The sequence below is a fragment of the Balaenoptera musculus genome, chromosome 5 (assembly GCF_009873245.2).
Source record: "Balaenoptera musculus isolate JJ_BM4_2016_0621 chromosome 5, mBalMus1.pri.v3, whole genome shotgun sequence".
NCBI classification, from domain to species: Eukaryota; Metazoa; Chordata; class Mammalia; order Artiodactyla; family Balaenopteridae; genus Balaenoptera; species Balaenoptera musculus.
Genome location: NC_045789.1, coordinates 94,075,311 through 94,081,310, shown reverse-complemented (window position 1 = coordinate 94,081,310; position 6,000 = coordinate 94,075,311). Strand labels below are relative to the sequence as shown.

At 37.6% G+C, this 6,000-nt stretch overlaps 1 pseudogene; it reads right to left on the bottom strand.

Moving 5' to 3' along the window:
- Positions 1 to 490: 490 nt before the first annotated feature.
- LOC118895330 overlaps positions 491 to 6,000 on the bottom strand; it is a 97,587-nt pseudogene continuing 92,077 nt past the window's right edge.

Genomic DNA, 6,000 nt, shown 5'->3' with positions numbered 1-6,000 from the left:
AGGTCCAGAAAATAAAATGAGAAACAACTACAAATGTAATCAGGTCCATCCTTCCATTGATTGACTGAGCTTTTGACTGTGGCCCTTCCACTTGGTTAAGCATAATACACCTCCTGCTTCAGCTACTCCTTAAAATATCTCTATAAGGTAAGTGTTATTATCATCTCCATTTTAGGAATCAGAAGAATGAGGTTCAGAAAGGTTAAATCACTTGTTTCAAAAAACATAGCTTAGAGAGATGGGAAAGGGAGTCTGAGAGGGAGATGCAAGAGGGAGGGGATATGGGAATATGTGTACACTTATAGCTGATTCACTGTGTTATACAGCAGAAACTAACACCACATTACACAATGTTAACTAACACAACATTTACAAGATTGTAAGGCAATTATACTCCAATAAAGATGTTAAAAAAAAAAAAACATAGCTCATGAACAGCAGAGCTGAGAGTTTAACCTCTTTTGTCTGATGCCAAAGCCCAGGTTCATAATCATTTTTGTTTATGACGACTCCTTTCAATTTCCATCCATTGATCACGATTCTCCCTGTAGATCTGAACGAAAAGCATAAATCTCTCTTTCATCCGACAGTCTTCTACACAATTCAAATCAATTATCACTGGATGTTGTAGCCTTGAGTCTCTGTTTCTCCAGGCTAAAAAAAAATAAATGAAAACAAACAAACAAAACTAAGGCCCTTTAGTACTTATACATATGACATCGTCACAAATCTTGTCAATGTACCGGTCACCCTTCCCTTAACGGCCATGACTATTTTATTTAGCCTCCACTGAAAACAGGAAATTTAAGAAACCTCTACTTCTCTATTTTTTTTTCAGCAAAGAATGGAAACACACAATCAAGTTTAATTTTTATATTTTCGCCTGATGATTTTGTTATTTTTTTCTTGACATTCACTTCATAAAGTTACTTATAATAAAACCACATAGCATTGAGAGATGAATTAATACTTTAAAAGCGTATTGATCTGTGTGTCCCTGTTTGGTAATATTACAGCAGATACAAGGGATAGAAAGGACAGATAACGTTAGCATAGTCATTTTTTCCCCATCCATTCAATAAGCATTTATGTAGCACACACTCTGTGAGGAGCCAGTCACTAGAGATAAAATGATGCCCAAGATGTCTGCTTTTTCCACAGGAGGTTTATAGCCTAATAAGAGAAAACAGACAAGAAAATAAAGAGGAATTGATAAAATATTTTGTAATAGAAGTCTGTATATATTTTTGTGGAAACACAAAAAGAGAAGGATTATTCTATCTTGAGAGAACCCAATTAAAATAGAGGTGATGATATTTCAGCTGAATCTTGAAAGATGTGTTGCTGACCAGGAAGCCAAGGGAGTGGCATTAGGGAAGAACTAAAAGATTGAGTCTTAAGGAGGCAGAGATATCTGCCCTAATTTGTATAAACTAGCAGCAGAATTAAAAACAGAGCCCCCTGTGGACTCATCCCGAGCTTCCTCTAGACCTCAGAGACTGTTTCTGCACTCTTTCTGGGCTTCCTCTCAACTCTAGAGCTACCTGGAGCCAACCCTACCCACACAGCAAGTTGTAGTCCTGCCAGGTAGGGGAGAGGCTGACTTCCCAGTAAGAAAGTCAGTGCCTGGTTCATCTTGCCTCAAACTAGCCCTTCTAAAAGATTACTTGAGCCTTCTGAGTAGGCTGATATTAGGCAGATACCTAAGCCAGCACAGAAGAATCTGCTTGGGCATGACCTGAAGATTCCAGAGAGACATGTGATACAGAGGATCTTGAAAGGATGCTCTATCTGAATCTTTTCAAATGATATTTTGGGAAATTGAAGTAGGGGTACAGCAGGAGGATATGGGCCAGGTGAGGAGAGAAAGGAACTGAATGCATAGTGAGCCTTGACTGACATTCACTGAATCAGCAGCTAATTTGAGGTTGATAACATCCTATCAGAGCTGTTAAGTTTTAAAACATGTCTGCAAATTCTTTGACACTTTTCCCACAAAAAGTGGAGTCTAATTCCTCACCCCTTGAATATGCATCAACATTAAATGACTCACTCCTCATGAATAGACTGATATAAAAATTCCATAAATTTCTAACTGGCTCTCTCCCCCAGGTCTTTGGAACCCTGCACGTCCATGAAAGAAGTCCAGTTCCCCTGAACTCAATATGCTTCAGTAACCATATGGAGACAGAGAGACTAGCTCAAGAAGCCCCAGCTGTTCTATTCCACAGCTGTTCAAGTCCAAGTCCCAGCATGTGAGTAAAAGAGACTTCAGATATTCCAACCCTCAGTTTTTGAGCCACCCAAGCCAATGGTGAGAAGAGGAAAAAACTTTCCTCTTTTCCTGACCAGATTGCAGATCCAGGAACAAATCATGCTGTTTTATTTTATGCCACTCAGCTTTGGAGTAGCTTGTTACAGTCACAGCCACTGGAACATTAGCACAGATGACCTAACTGAGTCTCAGAAAATTTCAGCATTTGCTGTCACAGAACTAGAGAGTACCAGAGCTAGGCACTAACCCCCAGTTTTCCTTACACCAAAACTATGGTCTTTTTCTCATTCTACATAAACCAATAGGTCTCCTTTCAGCTGCAGACTCCTGATTACCTGTTTCCCCACTGTGATGTCTACCACACTACAGTACTAACAGCTTCCTGCTGGTACCAATCGTCAAAAAGCTGTTATCTGGATGCAAATCTCTCGGAAAGAACCTGTGACACTAATATAATAGTAATAACAACCAACTGTATATACATTTGTAGTTTAAATGAGTCATACCTGTGGTAGTTAGGCTTTTTCAGGAGAAGGAACTTATATCCTCTCCCTTGAACCTATGATCGATTTTACCAGTAGAATGTAGAAGATGCGATATTCTCGGACTTCTGAGTTCTGGCCTCTGCTTTCTTTCTCTTGCAACCCTGAGCCACCAAAAAATCCCAAGGTAGACTGACAGAGAGAATAGCCACATGAAAAGATGATGGAAGATAACCTGCCATGTGGAGAGAGAGGCCAAAGGGAGGAGCACGAGAGAGGGGACATCTAGACTCTGCTACAGCTGTCATCTGACTAAAACACATGAGACAACCCAGTGATGCCAGGAGAGAAATAACTCAGCCGAGCCCAGGTCAACCCATGGAATTGTGCACTGCAATAAAATGCTCTGAAGTATAAGGCTTTAGTGTGCAGAGTTCTCTAATTTATGGATCATGGTACTATCGTGCTACCACACGCTCTTACCTCCCTACATTTTTTTCTCACATTATTTATGAAAACTGGTTCTTAGAAAACTATACTTGTACGTGGATGCTTTATAGACATTTTGGAAAATGGGTTGTTTTGGGGCACTTGTGTTTTCCTAGAGGAATCATCCATCAAGTTTCACTGTACCTTTCAGGAAGTGAGAAGTTCTGGAGTTGACTGGAAAAAGCTGTGTTCTAAAGATGAGCAGAGTTCCTGGATGACTTGGGTAGTCTGAATACAAAAGAAGTGACTCGGTTCCTAGTCATAAAGATGCCACCCCAGGATGAAGACCTCTGGGTCTTCAGAGATCCAGGCTAGAATTTAGAGATACATTTGCTCAGAATGAACTTAGTGTATGAGAAAAAAAAATGAGCTCTATATCTTATTAAGTGCCCACACCTAATAAAATGGAATAGACATCAACCTGGGAAGATTTCCAGTTTGAAATGAGGGCTTTCTTAACACCTGCATTTGAACTGGAATTCTTCTGTACTTTAAAAAGTGCATGGCATGAGTAGTTGCCTGCCTCCCTCTGTGTCTTGAATTACAGAAATCATCCACCCATCCTATGGAGTTCCAGCTTGAAATCCTAAGTAGTTTGATGACATATTTTTCATTAAATATTGGTTTATAAAATTAATTGAAAAGATTGTGAGAAAAATATCTGTTTTAAAGGTGACTTCCCTCTCATTTTACAGTTAAAAAAAAATTAATTCACATTTACAAAGTCCCTGTAACTATTTTTGGTCCTGAGGATACAGTGATAAATGCAATAAAAATGTTTCCATTCTTTAAAGAGCCTAGAGTTTTCTATTTCAAGGCAGGATTTTTCCTGAATTCCATGTAGCTCCAAATTTTAGGAAATATTTATCAATGATAATATGTCTCTGTTCCATGGATAAGACCAAATGAGACTCAAAGAGGAAATGAACTTATGCATGTGAAGTATTTCACAGACCTGTAGATTATTACAAAACAGAATTTAGAGATAAATAATTCCCAATAAAGCTAAACAAATTACCCAAAGATGTCAAATGCCCAATATCTTACAGAACTCATGACTTCTAGTTTGCATTTCAGCGTTCTTAGTTATCAGTTCCCAAAGAGGCTTATAGTATGACTTTTCCAGTTCACATTAAGATGTTTCCTGTGTTATTAAGGCATTGAATTGGTTACTTCAAGTTTTTATAGAGTAGTTGAGATCACAGGCTTTGGAGTCATAGTGCCCTGGGTTCAAATCATGACCTCTCTCTACTAGTTGCATTATCTTGGACAAAATGATAAATTTCTAGGAGCCTCAGTGCTTCCATTGTTAAATATTCGCTTGGTCAAAAAGTTCGTTTGGGTTTTCCGTAAGATGTTACAGAAAAACCTGAAAGAATTTTTTGGCAAACCCAATAGATTCTTTCTGCCCTCTCGGAATTACTCAATTAATGATAGCTATGAATTAGCAGTTTTCCTCAACTGGACTTCCATTTCATGTTTTATCCTTGGAAATTTTAAATTTTCATGACAAGTCTCGGTTGTAAAGTAAAGCAATATTCTCATGGTTCTGCACGTGCAGTTTCTGGCACTAATGATTATAAATAGGTGTTTGGCAAATGAAAGTTATTTTAAAAAGAAAAGGGACCCACACTCAGAAAAAGACATTTCTACCTACATGTATTTCAATATTATTTTTTCAATGTCAACAAACACTACCAATTTGAGATAAGAAAAAATATTGAAGAAAGTTATGAGAATAGTTTAATTTACAAGGCAGTGGATAACCAAAGGTAACTGGACATTGTCTAAGTACCTCAGAGAAAATATAGTCCAGTTTTTTGGGCAATTCCAAAGACCCTTTGATCATACAGCTTTCATATGTGATTTGGCCTTTTGTCTCCTGGTGAATTTGGCCATGGTCTTCTGTTGTATATTCTAGAGCTGAACAAGGGGAGCCAGCTTCTTAGTCCAATGTGGTTGTAATTTTTGTATTATTTGTGAATGTGTCTCTTCACTACATTAGGCAAAAACATCTTTATTCTAAGTTAGTCAAAACAACGATGCCAACTCATATGTTCTAAATAGTTCATTATCTAAGATTAGCGAAAGAACTTTGGCTCTAAATATTTATTTTCTGTAAATAAGTTAGTTAGATGCTGAGTGAATTAATTATGTTATTAGCAAGTGTTTTAAGCCCATAAAATTTGATTAAAAACTTACCAATATGTACCCAGATACTTGTTCTTCTACCTGCACTTAACTAGGAAGGCTGTGACTACTTTACAATGATGTGACCATTGCTGGAATCAAAGTTAAAGTTCTATAGACTTGCTGTATAGGTTAAAACCCCAGTTATGCTATTTTACCAGATGTGTATTTTCTACCAACTTATTTGACCTTTTCTGATCCTTACTTTTCTCATCTATACGATGTGGATAATAATTGTTCTTGGCATTAGTGTTGCCGTGAGGGGTAAATGAGCAGTACCTAGTCTTGGAAAGCTCTCAGTATATGTTAGTTACTATTACTATCCTTATTACTATTGCTCTTATTATTATTTTAGCTATTAGTCATAGAGAACAGAATTAGCCATTTATAATGGATACCATTTTTTGAACATCAGCGGTGTGTCTAGCCCTGCACTAAGACTGTATTTCTTCTCTCTCAGTGACTGAGAGAGAGTCTCAGATGAGTGCACAGGTACTGCTAACATCCTTTGCCTTGATCTGGACACAGACTGGATTGGTATATACCATTTGTGAAAATTTATCA